We start from the raw sequence: 17,688 nt of genomic DNA, 5'->3' as shown, positions 1-17,688 counted from the left end.
GGAGTTTGAAAAAGTATTCCCTCCCCCTATTTTTAACACAGCATAGTCACTATCACTGGTAGCTGAAGTATTCACATTTCATTTATTTTAATTATACTTATTTGTTTCTACTTTTATTCCACCCACTCTATGCACGGGCTCAGGGCAGATCACAACAGCATTATAAGTCAGTAGAACAGTATGACTTAGAACGGGTAGTGCTATCGATTAAAGTGCAACAGTCTCAGAAGCTGGAGCTGCTGAGCCACTTTCAAGGTCCTAAGAGGTAATGAGGAAATGTGGTTGTACATATGATAGCACCCTGACTAGCCCAAGCTCATTAGAGCTTGGGAGGGCTAGTCCTAGTTAGTACTTGGATGGGGAGACTGCAAAGGAAAACCAGGCAGAGGAAGGCAATGGCCAAACCACCACTGCTCATCTCTTGCCTTGGAAACCCCCATGGTCCTGGAGTCACCATGCAGTCAGTGTTCCCTCTAACCTGCGTTAGTGTGAGCTAGCGCACAGTTTTTTAGCCTCCGGCTCACACATTTTTGTCTTCACTCAGGAAGGATGGCTCCAGAGCAAACTAACTTATGCAGTAGCCAGATTGCTTGCTCACAACTTCAATGCCAGTAGCTCACAAAGTAGTATCTCTTTGCTCACAAGACTCAACAGCTTAGAGGGCGCATTGCATGTATTTGTGACTTAATGGCACATAATCACTATTTTATAGGTATGATAACCCTGCATTCAGGCTGTGTTCCTTGCCTTTCTGTTATCTGCAGATGCATATATATATATATATTTGAATCAGTAGTTCAAACTTGTTTCCCCATGTTTCCGAGTGCCCAAGGGAGACACTGGAGTCCATGGGCATATATATCTTGATGAAGCAGGTTATTGCCCATGAAAGCTCAAGCCACATTCAATTGGCTAGAGTGCAATCCATCAGGATGTTTTCCTGCACAAGCCCCATTGAACTTCCCTCAAGAGCACTCTTATTCATCTCAATGGGCCTGCCTTATACCTGCACATGACTTCTGGGGGAATTTTGTCCAGAACATGTCCATTGCTGTATGACCACATATCTTTTTTTCGATGCTGCTGGCTAAGATGATGCTTCGTGTGTGTCTGAATACCACCCACTTAAATTTCACTTACATGCATCTAATGAAGTGGACTCTAGCTCAAAAAACAAACCAAAACACACACACCCTCATGTCGCAACCCGCAACAATCCCGTTAGTCTTTAAGACTAAAAGGATCTGTTAGTCTTTAAGACTAACAAGACTCCACCTTCCTGCTTTTTCTTCAGCAGATTAACACAATTACCCAAATTAACACTCAGCCTTAGCAGCCTGATTCTACACCCCATTATTTGAAAATGGATAAGAGCTCAATAGAACACGTTTTTAAGGCTGCAGCATTACTTGGAACCTGGGATGGGCTCCCCTTCAGATAGAATGATTCACAGAGAGAAAGTTCCTGTTTCTTTACTTCATTTATCCTCCACTTTTCTCTCAACAGGAAACCAAACTATCTTACAGTATTCTCCCCTTCTGAGTATAATCCTCACAAGAACCCTGCGAGGTAGATCCAGAGGAGTTAGCTGTGTTGTTACAAAATAGTGAAAAGCCCAGTAGCACCTTAAAAACTAACAAACTTTATTGTAGCATAAGCTTTCGAGAGACACAGCTCTCTTCATAGGTTAGGGGAGGTTAGGCTGAGAGAGAGTGGCTGGACCAAAGTCACCCAGCAAGCTTCCATGGGAGCGTGGGGAGCTGAACCTCGGTCTCTCACTGAGCTATATCATATTGTTGTAGGTCATCTCAAACACATTGCTTTTCAATCCTCAATTCTTACAATCAGCAGTCATGCATCAGGGGCTGAGATTGCAGCAGATGACCACTTTTGATCAACTTTTACTGCCTATTTTCGAATTGTGATTACCATTTTTGCTACAAAGGGTCTTAAGAACATAAGAACATAAGAAAAGCCAATGTTGGATCGGGCCAATGGCCCATCCAGTCCAACACTCTGTCACACAGTGGCCAAAAATACCAGGTGCCATCAGGAGGTCCAGCAGTGGGGTCAGGACACTAAAAGCCCTCCCACTGTTGCCCCACCCAGGCACCAAGAATACAGAGCATCCCTTGCCTCAGCCTGAGAGTTCTTATCTATACATTGTGGCCATAGACACTGATGGACCTCTGCTCCATATGTTTATCTAATTCCCTCTTGAAGCTGTCCATGCTTGTAGCCACCGCCTCCTGTGGCAGTGAATTCCATGTGTTAATCACTCTAACTTGCTATCACAACCTACCCCCTACCACCACTTTAACATCATGACCTGAAAGACCCCACCCCCAACATCCAGCCTGTTGCGGAATACTGGAAGACTCCAAGGCCTGTATGCTTTTTTGTGATGTTTGGTTGGTCCTAATAAAATATGGCTTTTGATCATGAGTGAAATAATCCAGAAAGGTATAACAGGTGAACTGGCCCCGCATCACCTTTAGCAAAACATTATGGAGGGAAGGAACCCATTCCAAACAGAAATATTTGGGGACAGGCTCTTTTGAAATCAGTGACACTTACCCTTAAGTGATTACAATCAGGATAAGGGTGCCAGATACTTGTGGTTTAGAAACATACTGATGTAGATCACAAATTAAATGACTCAAATCCTCTGTAAGAAATTAATTTTTCATTTTGGATTTGGCTTTTGGTTTTGCCGCAAGGATAATACTACCACAGATGTAAGCAAATCACTAACCAATTGCTTACAAGAGGCAGTAATGACCACTCTGCCTTTTTTTAAAAAGAGAGATTTAAATAAATTCACTGAGTATCGACAACTATTAGCCATCTATAGCTAAATGGAGCCTCTGTGTTCTTGGGGAGAAGAGGATAGAAATGTAACCTCTTGCTGAGTAAAGCACTTTGACACGAAAAAGAGCTCTGTGTAGCTCCCAAGCTTGCTGATTTATAAAGACGGTGTTAGATTCGAGTCCAGTAGCACCTTAGACAACAACAAGAGTTACAGGTGACAGTGCCAAACATTAGTATTTGCATTGCAAACTAGAGGCTTGTGTTAAATAGTCTGTGCTAAATTCTGCATGAAATTTGGCCAATGAACTGTTTATTGTTGCTGCAAATTGTGTCTGGGTAGTTGTGCAATGCACCAGCTACCCAGATAATTTTGTGGGGCAGCTCTCGCAGCAGCAGCAGCAGCAGCATAACACTCATGCTCAAGTATTTTTCCATCTCATGACAGATCTCTGGAGCCAAAATAGTAGACAAAGGAAACCATGTAATTTCCCCTTGTGAAGAATTTCTCTGTGAAGTCCATTCTCCATTAAATTACATGTTCTAATTTAAGATAAACATCACCCTTGGGGGGGGGACTATAGAAAAGATATTAGTCTTAAGGTACAAATGTAACACTTAAAAATAATGGGCCTTTGTTGGGTGAACTTCAAAGCTAGCAAAACTGTCCTAAGTTTTGGAAGCAGATCCCAGTGACCTTACTACATGTGTTTCTTTGTGATATTGAAGGCCTAATTATCTGTTGTGATCCACCCTGAACCTGTTTACGGGGAGGGTGGAATATAAAATTGAAAAACAAACACGCAAACAAATAAATTATCTTACTCTAGGAATGCTTCTGCTGGTGAAAAGTGACATTTCTTTTGGAAAAATCATGCATCAGTGAATTTGGGGTGCAATTTAGGGTCAGGCCAAGACTGAATTGAAGGAGGAGCAGGAGGAGGAGGAGATTGGATTTATACCACACCCTTCACCCGGGGTTTCAGAGTGGCTTACAAACTCCTTTCCCTCCCCACAACAGACACCCTGTGAGGTAGGCGGGGCTGAGAGAGCTCTTTGGAGAACTGCTCTTTCAAGAACAGCTCTTATCAGAACTACGGCTTGCCCAAGATCATCCAGCAGCTGCAAGTGGAGGAGTGGGGAATCAAACCCAGTTCTCCCAGATCAGAGTCCACACTCTTAATCACTATAACAAATTCTCAGGCCTCTGAATTGTAAATCAGATACAGATTCTGTGCTTACCCAGCAATTATCACCGAATTTGGAATACATATACATTTGAGCACATATATTTTATCTGTAAATACAGCTTGCATTTGTATAAGCACAGAGATACAAGTTCCTGGTTACAGCTATTGAACATCCTAGAAATGTTGATTCCAGGGAGGAAAGTTGCTTAAATTTCTTTTCCTTTTTTTGGTTTGCCTTTATTATTGCAAACTACAAACGCACAATCAATACCTTATACAATTACTACAATATTAACCATATTTATAGTTTTTCACCAATTCCCTATCCTGTATAATTACTCCAGTACTTAAATACACTTCAGCACTGCTTCTCTAAGTTCATCCAATAGTGAATGAAAGGAGATCAACTCTTGCTAGAATTTATTTGATCAAATTCTTCCTTTCCCACATCTATTTTAAAGTGGTGATTTTTCCATTAATATAATTTGCCACATCCTTGGTAGTCTTTTGTCCCTGGCAGAACTCGTCAGTAACTTACGTTTCTTACCACTCTGGCCACATTGTTCCTGGTGCTCTGTGTCAGCCTGTACCTGCTTACCTGCACTTCTGGTTGATACCCCCATGAGTTAACTGTGTGTGTAAACTGCTGTCAAGTTACAGCTGACTTATTGTGACCCCAGCAGTGGGCTTTCAAGGCAGGTGAGAAGCAGAGGTGGTTTGCCTTTGCCTTCCTCTGCAAAGTCTTCCTTGGTGGTTTCCCATTCAAGTCCTGACTCTGCTTAGCTTCTGAGATCTGATGAGATCCGGCTATCCCATGCTGCCTTCCCTCCCCCCATAAGTTAGATAATGCCAAACACTTTTCACAAACACACAAGATCAGACAGGGAATCTATATGCAAATCACATTCTTCAAGCTGTTAATGAAATACAGTATGTCATGTTTTCGAAGGCCTTAAAAAAACCCCATGTTGTTAGACTTTTATGCCGTTTTAGTCCATAAGTGATTCCCTCCTTTGTCACAACTGCCCCAGTTCATCTTTTTAATTTGTAAGAAGCATAATAGGCGATCCTAGAATATGGAACTCTGCAAGTTTTATCAGCACCTCTGTGTCTGAGTTCTGTCTGTTACCGAGCAGATACCATGTCCCAAGTTTTGGGAACGAGTTAGGAAAATGTTCTGTTTTTGAGAGACAGCTAGAAATCATGGTATGCTGAATGTCAAGCATGCTGAATTCCCCTTTTCTATCTGTTGTGAAAGCACCTGAACAATTTTGAAAGCTCAACCAGTGAATGAGTAGGTAGGCTGGTATCATATCTGAAAATGTGAGCTGCAACTCATGATAGCACATATTGAAATAAATGGTACTAGTCTTTAAGGAGCCACTGAACTTCGGTTTTGTTTGGCTACCACTTTGCAACCAAAAATATTATACATAAAACTGTCTTCCTGAAAAGCACAACTGAAGCCAGGATTCTTCTCACTCAGGGTCACTGAGAGTCCATGTGGTATAGTGGTTAGAATGTCAGACTAGGATCTGGGAGAACCAGATCCAAATCCCCACTCTGCCATGGAAGCTTGCTAGGTGATCTTGGACCAGTCACACATGCTCAAGTTATCCTACCTCACAGGATTGTTGTGAGAATAAAATAGAGGAGAGGAGAATGATGTAAACCACTTTGGGTCCTCACTGGGGAGAAGGGTGGGGCATAAATGAAGTAAATATACATGCCCTGACCTGGATAGGCCAGTCTAGCTCGATTTCATCAGATCTCAGAAGTTAAGTCGGGTTGGCCCTGGTTAGTACTTGGATGGGAGACGCAGCAGAAGGCAACAGCAACCCACTTCTGAACATTTCTTGCTTTGAAAACGTATTGTGGTCATGATAGGTCGCCTGCAACTTCATGGCAAAAAACCAAAACAAAACACATACTTACATGGTTCAAGTGCAAGATCTTAGAAACGAGAGACAATCCAGCTTTTCTGCATCAGCAACAGCCCAGAAGTACTCAAATAAGTAAATAAACAAGAGTGGTACTCAAATTACACAGGAGGTATTTGCTTATGTATGTGAGATGTACCAAGGTGATGGTATTATTGAAGGCAACAGAACACCTACTTTGGTTGCTTGTATGTGGTTCCACTTGGGTGCGTAGCCAGGGTCAGGAAATATGATCACTATAACCAGAAGCTCTACCTCCTGTGGCTGTGGAACATTGGAGGGTGCTCCCGTTACACCGATGCCGAGGGAAAGGGCACCACAGTTTCATTCTGCATGCATTCTTTTGATGAATCTGTGCCTCCAATTATTGCCAGTGGTAAATATACTACTGTATAGTACCATGGGAGGGAGGGAACGACTGTGGCTCAGTGGCAGAGCATCCATTTTACATGCAGAAGGTTGCGGGTTTAATCCCTGGCATCTCCAATTTAAAAAGGCATCAGGGAGTAGGTGATGTGAAAGATGTTTCATGGAGGCAATAAAGTGCTGCTGCCTGTCAGAGTAGACAATACTAACCTTGACAGATCAATGGCCTGACTTAGCATAAGGCCGCTTCATGTCATCATCTGTACTGTGAGTATTCGTGTATCCATGATCATAGCTGTCCACACAGCTGGTAACTTTATTTTTTGTTATCTTTTTTTTGGTTTTGTTATCTTTTCAGAGGGGTTTTTTATATTTAAAAATGTGAGTTGTGTGTGTGTGTGTGGTGTGCGTGCACGCTTGTGAGCCTGGAAGTCATGGTGACTTCTGGCAACCCGTAGTGGGGCTAGGACGTTTCAGTGAAGTGGCTTGATATTACCTGCCTCTGTGCCCCGGCCCTGGTATTCCTTGGAGGTCACCCTTCCAAGTACCTGTCAGGGTCGGCCCTGCTTAGCTTCTGAGATTGGGCTTCCCTGGGCTATCAAGGTCAGAGCTCAGAGGGGTTCTTTGAGGGAGTTACAGTCACACTTTTTTCAATGAAGTAAGAATAACAAGGTTGCAAGACAGACATCATTACTCGTTTAAATTCTGCTTTTAAATTATTTGGCAACCAAGGAACAAGGTTTGTAGGACACTATGTGCTCATTTATTAGCCTTGCTGGCAGATGGTACAAGAAACTAATTAGTGACTCTATATTTTTCACATGTGTTTTTGAGAACATTTGTAAGGACCACTTCAGTTGTCAGGACTCCAAGAAGAATTCTGTAATCCGTAATCCTGTACTAGTAAAAACTGGGGAAACCCTACTGTTTCTTTTCTTGGATTAAGGTGTTGTAAAATGTAAGAACTTGGCCTCTACACACATCATATCTGCAAAAAAAAAATCAGCTTAACAAACCAACTAAGTAGCCTAGAAGATTCCAAATACTGCATTGGATCCAAGCAGCTTTTTCACTTAATCTCACCCAATTCCCCTTTATACTACAGCTCCCATCTCACGTGTTGTGTTTTTACATGCAGGCCCCACCATTCTCAGCACAGACGTTTGGGGTGGTTAATGAGAACATCTGTTTCCCTTTCTCAGCAACAGAAAAGCTGGTTAGCTCTAACCCTTTACCTGCCCCAGAGAATCAGCAAGTTAAGAATGCCTATAGTCAAAATGCTGCTAAGATTCCTCAATGTTGGAGTGATTCTGTGCAAAGTTGCTCCAGCTGAAGCCCATTGATTGGAGTAACTCTGCATAGGATTGCACCCAAAGTCCACCCAGAAGCCGCCAGGCAAAAAGATAATGCTGACAGCTGTTGTCTAATATGACTCTAAAATGACTCCACTAGCAATATTCAATGGCTTGATTTTCGCCAGGGCTAATGCAAAGCTGCAGTGGTGCCACTGCGCCTGGCATGCTGCCCACACTGAGCCTCGGAACAAGCCAATGGCTGGCCTTTTGTACCTCATTCCTGAGAACACAACTTAATTATTTCGTACTGTGGTATGAAATAATTATTGCTATTAATATAGTAACTTTGAATTAGATGTGGTGTCCATTTTGTTCCTCTGACCAGTTTGTGACCAGGGCTGGAGCCCATATCGATCTCCCCCCTCCAATGCCACTGTAAAGTACCGATAGTAATAAGATGTTGCGAACATTATATTTTATTCCAGTGAAGTACTGTATGTAGAAATAGAATCCTGTGGCTCTGTCATCACAGAGGAAGAGTTAACAAAACCAGCAGTATATTCCCAGAGCCCCCCTGACCTGGTTGGCCCAGGCTACCTGGATTTCAAGCTAAGCAGGGTCAGCCCTGGTTAGTATTCGGAAGGGAGACCATTACGGAACTCCAAGGTTTCTGTGCAGGGGCAGGTACTGGCAACCCCCCTCTCTTCATCTCTTCCCTTGAAAACCCTACTGCAGTGATGGTGAACCTTTTAGAGACTGAGTGCCCAAACTGCGACCCAAAACCCGCTTATTTATCGCAAAGTGCCAACACGGTAATTTAACCTGAATACTGAGGTTTTGCTTTAGAAACTTTATTTCTACATTAACTTAAGATGATCCAAACAAAGTAAGGAAAGCAATCCCAAATGCTTTCATTTACTTAAAATTATTTGGCAGAGAATTCGACACTTTAATGATGGTCTGGGCCTGGCTGGGGTAATGGCACGCGAGCCCACAGAGAGGGCTTTGAGTGCCACCTCTAGCACCTGTGCCATATGTTCGCCACCACTGCCCTACAGGGTCGCCAAGTCCACTGTGACTTCCTGACACTTTCCACTAATGATTGTTTTCAAAATGTCTTTATGTATGAGATTTTTCCTGTGGAGTTATGAGAGGTGAAATTAATTTGCCCCCCCTCCCTTAAATTCTTCTAAAAAGTTATTTTGACATTCAAGGCCGCTAAATATTCACTTTCAGAGGGACAGCCACATCATGGTTAAATCCTAAGCAGAGTTACACCCTTTAAATCCATTGCAATCTAAATGCTGTTGGTCTGCTGCAGTCAAAACAATAAAGAGGTTTGGAGTGCTTTAAAACCTTACGATTTCATGGTGGCAAAAGCTTTCATGAACCAGAATCTACTTAGTCAAATGCCCAAAGTGCTGTTGTTATAAATACCCAGCATTCAAGGACAACAGCCAACATTAAATAATGTTTCATACTTTGATTCCAGGATCTGATCTTTCATAACATGGGTATTTGATGCCCTTTGATGTTTTCTTTCTCACGGCATTCAGTACTTGACAGCTATTGTTTATACACAGAATGGTGTACAATCCAAAATACTGGGTGGGATCAAACCTCCTTTTTTCCCCTCATGAAGATGGACCAACCAACAAGAAGGCTATATTGGGGACTGTGGGACCCGTATGGACAACAGCCATGTGGGACTGAGGTGTTTATAAGGAGGGGTGCTGGGTGATATTGAGCAAAAAATCTGGCTGAATCCAACCCATTAAAAATACTTAAAGACATAGGAGGTGCCAGGTTAGTTCAGAATGGCGGTCTATAAAGTTCAGTACTCTCTTTCACACTGTGGTCAACCAGTTGCCCTGGAGGGCCAGTAAACAGGCACAGAGGCCAAGGCCTTCCCCTGATGTTGTCTCCTAGCACTGGAGTCACAATGGCAGTAGCCTCTGACGTACCTCTTCTCCATAAAGCTGTCTAATCCCCTTTCAAAGCCATCTGTGCTCACTGCCATCACGATGTCCACTAGTGGGGAATCCCACTTTGAACAAATCCATCGAAAATATAAACACACAAGACGGTAACTTGAATAAGAAACCATGATAATAGAACCATGGAAACCTAGCATATTGTTAAGAAGGTAGTGTAACATCAAAACAAAACTATTTTTACTTGCCTACCTAAAACTCTGAAGGATTCCAACAGCGAACGCTTGGCTTGTGCAGGAGAAGTTCCCTGTCGCTTGTGTCCAAGGTCAGCTGCTTGAATGCACTGTCTCTCTGTCTCTGTCTCTTGCTCAAGTCTCAATGGGACCATTGCTTCAACTGGAGTCACAACCTGGCTTTCAGTTCACAAGGGAGTTTTACTCTAGAGTGTCCCAAGCACTGTTGGAGGGTACACAATGCCTTGCTTAACCCAAGCCACTCAATGTCTGATAGAAACCCTCGTAGGAACTCCATGTGTGACTCTATGTATCTGAAGAAGTGTGCATGTACACAAGAACTTATGATCAGAATTAAACTTTGTTGGTCTTAAAGGTGCCACTGGACCAAATACAGGATATACACAGTGAACTAAGATATAAGTTTCAAGAAGTAAGTGGTCCTCATCTTTATGACCATAGTTTCATCGCCCTTTGGCCACAATCAGTGGACCACATTGATGGAATTCAGTAGAAAGCTCATACCTAAAGCTTATACAGTAGAAATCTTATACCTGCCCTTTTAGAACACAAACACCATCTTTGAACAGATGCAATACAGCAAGATGCAAAATGCTCTAACTTTTTACTACAGCTCACACCAAGAAACCTCAACAACCTTACTGAGGTCCCTACGCAGACTAAAAACTTCTTGTTTTTAAAATAGTCCTCATTTGTAGATGAGGGTTTAGGATCTCACACCTGCCCTGCAGACAGCTACCAAACTGCAAATCAAATCCTTAAAATGGATGCCTAAGAGGCGACTCTACACATGGACATCACCAGATGGGCAACACCGAAATCAGATTGACTATATAATTTGCAGTCAAAGATGGAGAAGCTCTATCCAGTCATTAAAAACAAGACCTGGAGCTGACTGTGGTTCAGATCATGAGCTACTCATTGCAAAATTCAGACTTAAACGGAAGAAAATTGGGAAAACCACGAGGCCATTCAGGTTTGACCTAGATCGCATCCCTGATGAATATACAGTAGAGGTGAAGAATAGATTCAAGGGTCTGGATTTGATAGATAGAGTGCCTGAAGAACTATGGACAGAGGTTCGTGACATCGTACAGGAGGCAGCAATCACCACCATACCAAAGAAAAAGAAATGCAAGAAAGCAAAGTGGCTTTCTGATGAGGCTTTACAAATAGCAGAGGAAAGAAGGAAAGCGAAAGGCAAAGGCGAAAAGGAAAGATTTACCCAACTGAACGCAGATTTCCAGAGAACAGCAAGGAGAGATAAGGAGGCCTTCCTGAATGAACAGTGCAAAGTAATAGAAGAAAACAATAGAATGGGAAGGACTAGAGATCTCTTCAAGAAAATTGGAGAAATCAAGGGAGCGTTCCATGCAAAGCTGGCCATGATAAAGGACAAAAACGGTAGGGACCTAACAGAAGCAGAAGAGATTAGGAAAAGATGGCAAGAATACACAGAAGAACTATACAAGAAAGACCTCGATGTCCTTGACAACCACGACGGTATAATCACTGACCTCGAGCCAGACATCCTGGAATGTGAAGTTAAATGGGCCTTAGAAAGCATTACTAACAACAAAGCTAGTGGAGGTGATGGTATTCCAGCTGAACTATTCAAAGTCTTAGAAGATGATGCTGTTAAAGTTCTGCACTCCATTTGCCAGCAAATTTGGAAAACGCAACAGTGGCCACAGGATTGGAAAAGATCAGTATACATTCCAATCCCAAAGAAGGGCAATGCCAAGGAATGTTCAAACTATCGCACAATTGCACTCATATCACACGCTAGCAAGGTCATGCTCAAGATCCTACAAGCTAGGCTTCAACAGTACGTGGATAGAGAACTACCAGAAGTACAAGCTGGGTTTCGAAGAGGTAGAGGAACGAGAGATCATATTGCCAACATTCGCTGGATTATGGAGAAAGCAAGAGAGTACCAGAAAAATATCTACTTCTGCTTCATTGACTATGCTAAAGCCTTTGACTGTGTGGATCACAACAAACTATGGCAGGTCCTTAAAGAGATGGGAGTACCAGACCACCTCACATGTCTCTTGAGAAACCTGTATAAGGGCCAAGAAGCGACAGTTAGAACCGGATACGGAACAACTGATTGGTTCAGCATAGGAAAAGGAGTACGACAAGGATGTATACTGTCACCTTGCTTATTTAATATATATGCAGAGTACATCATGCGAAATGCTGGCCTGGATGAATCACAAGCGGGAATTAAGATTGCTGGGGAAAAGATCAACAACCTCAGATATGCAGATGATACCACTCTAATGGCTGAAAGTGAAAAGGATCTAAAGAGCCTCTTGCTCAGAGTAAAAGAGGAGAGCGCAAAAGTGGGCTTGAAGCTCAACATCAAAAAAACTAAGATCATGGCATCCGGCCCCATCACTCCTTGGCAAATAGAAGGGGAAGTCGTGGAAGTAGTGACAGACTTCACGTTCCTGGGATCCCAGATCACCGCAGACTGTGACTGCAGCCATGAAATTAAAAGACGCCTGCTCCTTGGGAGGAAAGCGATGGCGAACCTAAACAGCATGATAAAAAGTAGAGACATCACCCTGCCAACAAAAGTCCGCATGGTCAAAGCAATGGTATTCCCAGTAGTCATGTATGGCTGCGAGAGTTGGACTATAAGGAAGGCCGAGCGCCGAAGAATAGATTCTTTTGAAGATCCAATCAGTCAATCCTAAAAGAAATCAACCCTGACTGTTCCCTGGAAGGCCAGATAATGAAACTGAAGTTCAAATACTTTAGCCACCAAATGAGAAGGGAGCACTCACTGGAGAAGACCCTGATGCTGGGAAAGATTGAAGGTCAAAGAAGACGGGGACGGCAAAGGATGAGATGGTTAGACAGTGTAATTGATGCAACAAACATGAAATTGAGCCAGCTTCAGAGGACGGCGGAAGACAGGAGGGCCTGGCGGGAGCTGGTCCATGGGGTCGCGAAGAGTCGGACTCGACTGTGCGACTGAACAACAAAAAAAACCTTGCAGATGTCCTTGTGACTTTCCCTTTCTTTCTTTGCAAATTAAAAAAGAGTTTCTTCATTTTGCAATGTAATAGGTTCTAGGCTTTTTGTTTTCTTGCTAATACTATTATAGCAGATGGCATAAAGGCTGCTACTATTTATCAAGAAAATAGCCGCTGGGGTTATTCTGCTGTCTCCTTCTTTAAGAGATTCAAGTTTATTCCTCCACCTTCTTCTTAAAGAATTAGACGTGCGGCATGGAGGTGGCACTTCTGTTGTTAAAAGAAGAATAAAATTACTGCATGAGTTCTGTTCGGCAAAATATGTCAGCAGGGCAATTATAGCTGACTTAATGCTGTTTTTAAAAAACTATACACATAAGCAACCCATTGCAGGACATTAACAAAAATTAGGGGGTCATATTCGTTAACTTCTTAGTTGAGAAGAAAATAAAGTCTATAAAGGGGAGATTAAAACCGTAACGCCCACGGCAACCAGCTTCATAAAAATGAAGGAAGGTTTCCTTAGCGTCGCCCACCACCTCCCGTTCAATTTCCTTCTCTTTTGTTGTATTTAAAGGCTGGAAACAGGAGTCATTTCGCAAGCGCGGAAGCCTCTGGAAAGTCAATTGGGTTATAATCGCCGCCTGCTTGTCATATTGACGCGAGAGTCGTAACGATAGCGGAGATGTTAATTCAGGAGGCTGACCTGTAGCCCTCCTTCCAATTGTTCGTTCAGATTGCGTGCAAAAGCAGCCTGGAGTTAACGCTTCGAATGACCTCTAGGCGGCGCTGTCTGGTCAAGCACAGGTCTGCGTTTTAAAAACGATTTTCAAAAAAACTTACAGCACTGGTATTTGTCTGTGTCCCGAGTCGGCTTTGGTTAAAACGTGATTCAGGAAGGAAGAGAGGAGTGTTTCTTGTCGACGAAATGGGAAAACTTTACGGGTATTAAAAGGCTGAATGCGCAACGTTGTATAATGTAACCGAAATATTAATAAAATATTGTTTTGCCTGAAAAGGGAACAAGCGGGAAAGGGCGAATTTGTGGGGGTCTGATTAACAAGGTGGTTCTTCCGAGTGACTGGGGTACCGAGTGTTAAATTATTTAGGGACTGATTATTTTTACTTTCTCAACTTCGGCTCTCCCATCTGGAGTTCTTTGCAGCCTCTGGGGAAAGGGGAGGGGGGGGTGACTCGGCCCGAGATTGTGCGGTAGGACGCCACATGATCCAAAATTAAACACTGTAGAAAACCAACGGAGAAGAACGATTGCTTCCCCCGTCAAAGTATTTATTGCTTTCACTTGTTGGTCAACTCAAGACATTAGTAACAAGCGGGTCACTCCTTGTAAGGCAAATCTGAAAAGAAAAAAATACTGAATGGGTCCTTTCATAACCAGACCTGTAAGCCGGCTGGAACCTTCAGTTCACGCTACTAATTCTGCAGTCCAAGGCAGAGGACTGAAATGAATGGATGCAGACTGGAATTGTTCTATATAGTCGTGCGCTGTGAAAATGGTTCTCTGGCAGACCAAACCCAGTCTCCTGTCTCCACCAGGTCACATGGCATATTTTTAACCCCTGCCCTGCCACAACAGACAGAAGTTAGTATGTCATGCCTAGGATTGCCCTATACAGCACAGCGGGTGGCTTTCGCGTAAACGCGGGATATAGCACTATTGTTAAACACACTTATTACCTGAAAGAGTTTCCACTGAAATTATTTTGACTGGGGAGAGGAAAAGGAAAGGGGGAGAGGAAAGAGAGAATTTGTGTGATCTGACGTGGGAAATATGAGGTTTTCATCTTTTAGGAAACGTGAACGTGCTTAAAGCATTACCTGGAAAGGTAAAAGCTTGTTGGTCTGAGAGATGCCTCTGGACTTAAACTTCGTTCTGCGTCCTCAGACCAACACGGCTACCCGCACGGCTATATCAACCAAAGTTCTTTCTTTCTTTCTTTCTTTCTTTCTTTCTTTCTTTCTTTCTTTCTTTCTTTCTTTCTTTCTTTCTTTCTTTCTTTCTTTCTTTCTTTCTTGCCACCCTGCTGAATTAGTTTCCGCATCTGGTTCGGAGTTACTGATTCGAGCAATTAAGCCTTTCTTTAATTAGCAAGGGAAGGGTTATTTGTTTGTTGTCTGTTGGGTTGTTGTTGTGTTTGCTCCGCAAAATGGTTAAGGGCAAAGCCCTTATCTTTAAAAAAAGAAACGCCATTTAACAGCAGGTAGGGAATAAGCAGGAGCACTTCCTGAAGTGCATCTCCAGTGCCATAAATTGCCCCCCAAAACCGTTTTCGAAAGACTCGTCGGACGGACTCAATGAGGTCTCCATCTGCACGGGCGCATTTTAAACTTCCCTAAATTGGATTCTCTCCCCCCCCCTTTCCCTCGCTCTCATTTATTTCAAAGGATGGTTGAGTCACAGATCGCTTCGAGGAGCCATAACGGAAGAACTTATTTCCAGTCTGTTTAGGTCGCAAGAGGACTTCTGTTTGCAAAAAGGTGGGGTTTTTTGTTTTTATCCAACAGAGCAGAACCTCGGAGCGTTTCAAGGTTATTTCGGGTTTGTTAAACATTTGGGGTAATAACCGGTGAGTTTTTCAAAAGGGGGTCGTAGGCGGAGATGCCCGGAGGAGAAAGGTCTTAAAAAGAAATGCTTTAAGACGGGAGGTTTGGGTTACACATTACGACTCCTCGAGACTGGAAACCAGCTTGCGCCAGGCGAACGGTAATGAATAACTAACTTCTGTGTTTCTCTCCTGCGAGGGCAAAAAGGGGGCGGGGGTGGGAGAGGGACTCGCGGGAGCAGTCAAGATCAAAGGTTTCTGAGAGTGCAGTCCTAAACAGAGTGACGCCTTTCTAAGCCCGTTAACTTCAATGGGTTCAGAAGGGTGTAACTCTGGCTAGGGTTGCATTGTTCGTGAGTCGCCTAACCTCGCCTTAATACGGTTCGCAACGCGCATGCTGCCATCGCAGACAGCGTTTCTCTCGGTTTTCAGCAAGGCGTGGGCGCGATCCAGCCAAAGCGCAGCATTATAAATCCGATGGGACTTCAGGAGGGGAGCTGGAACAGGGCTGGCATAATTCCCGCCGAAATTAATTGCACTTTGCTTAACTTTGACTGCTCCATTTTTGCTGATTTATTGTTAATGTAGATCCCCCCCCCCAGTCTCTTGTAAGCACCACCACACCACCCTTAAAAATCTCCAGGATATATTGGTTTAGGTCCAACCCGGAATGAGGAACTGAATCCATGAACAGGAAGTGGACTCCGAATCAAGACTCTCGGAACGTGGGTCTGCTTCGACTGGTTGCCCCAGAAATCACCCTCTCGGTTCTGTGTTCTCTTTCCGGCAGCCTTCTGGCTGTCTAGAGCGAAGCAGGCCAGAAATTTGCAGCCCCGAGACGACTTAGATCGAGCCGAAAATCCCACCGAGGTCGAAAGGACTGACTCCCAAGTAAGTGTAGACAACCTGACACTTTCTTGCTTGCCTCAATAAGAGCCGTGCAAGGATTCCTTGCACCTCTTCTGTTCCTTGGGTGGACAGGAGAACTCCCCGTTCAGAGAAAGAAGGTAGAGACAGACAAGCCCCTTCCCTCCATCTCTCCGAGTCTCCCTTCGGCCTGGGTCTCCATGTTTCATCCTCGTCAAGGCTGGCTGATTCCGGGGGGGGGGGGGTGGGAGAGAATGTTCAAACCCCTCCCGTGGAAACCACTGGGATGCTGGAAGTGTTTAGCTTTTTCGGGATGGTGCCCAAAGCGTTTCTCTAACCCGGGATGATGCCGGATAGTTTAATTCTGCCCGGAAACTAAAAAAAAAATAAATCGGTTTGTAAAAAAGCAACGGGCACGACCGTGCTTGGAAATCAGGGTTAAAGAGGACAATGTGGGATAAAGGGACGCCATCAAAAATAAAGCACAAGGGATACATAAACCAGCGTTATCAACTCTTATTTATCAGGAGATGGCATTATCTGGAGAGCATAGGTCTAGTTTGTTTGCCTTATGTAGCACAGTGCAATTAAGATCTGGTAGGTAAAATAATAATCCTAATGAGACAAGACCGCTATGGCTACTTTCCACACTCCCCCCTTCCTCCCAGGGATACACTTGGACATCCCAGCCTGAATTCCAATTTGCGCTTTCTTATTGGTCCTACAACTGTACGAAAATTCCATTTAGGGGCGCCGGGGGAGAAGAAGACGGCGGCATTTCCCACCAGAGCGCCGCGCACCAGTTAGGAGCTCTCTTTGATTTTGAACCGGCGCGATCCGACGTCCCCCCTACACTTGGGCCATGGCTCTTCAACTCAACCGGAAGGTCGTTCCTTCACTTGAGCTTGGGGTAGGATCAATGCCTTTCCCGCGGTCGCTTCCCTCACGGTTTGACCCGATTCTCCCCTCCGGCACCTTATCCCCTCCCCACCCCCACCCTCTGTTTATATTTAGCCACAACGGGCTTTCCTAAGAATAATAATCGCCTTCCCTTCTCCGCTCGCAGGGAAAGACTACGCGCCATGCCTTCCCCTTGCGTCGAGGTGCAAAGCAGGAGAGACTTTTTAGAACAGCAAGGAAAAATGGAAGGTAATTTTTTAAACTCAAGGAGGTACAGATTTCCAAGGCGCGCAAAAGAAGCACAAAGTCCTTTTTTAAAAAAAAATTCCAAAGAAGCACAAACGCCTTAATGGTGGTGGTGGTTGTTGTTGTTTTTGCACTGTTCCCATTCATTTCAATGGAGTTTTGAAAACGAGATAGCTGGGCAAGGTAGCAAATTAGATAATCCCGCTGGGCAAGGTGGGCCCTTGGCGACCTGCTGTATAGCAGAATTAGCCCAGATGAAATCGACCCCGGGGCCCGCAATTCACCAGCAGAACTCAGTAACCTCGGGGGCTTTAAATAGAACTTCGGGAGCCAGCAG

The 17,688-nt window shown here is 43.9% G+C and overlaps 1 protein-coding gene across 1 annotated transcript in view; it reads right to left on the bottom strand.

The window, feature by feature from the left end:
* Window positions 1–17,688, bottom strand: part of HOXB9 (homeobox B9) — a 44,821-nt gene that overhangs the window by 26,014 nt on the left and 1,119 nt on the right. The window lies entirely within an intron of this gene.

The sequence above is a fragment of the Gekko japonicus genome, unplaced genomic scaffold (assembly GCF_001447785.1).
Source record: "Gekko japonicus isolate JY-2015 unplaced genomic scaffold, Gekko_japonicus_V1.1 scaffold798, whole genome shotgun sequence".
In the NCBI taxonomy this organism is placed as follows: Eukaryota; Metazoa; Chordata; class Lepidosauria; order Squamata; family Gekkonidae; genus Gekko; species Gekko japonicus.
Note: the sequence above shows the minus strand (reverse complement) of the source record. Positions and strands in the feature narration are given on the sequence as shown.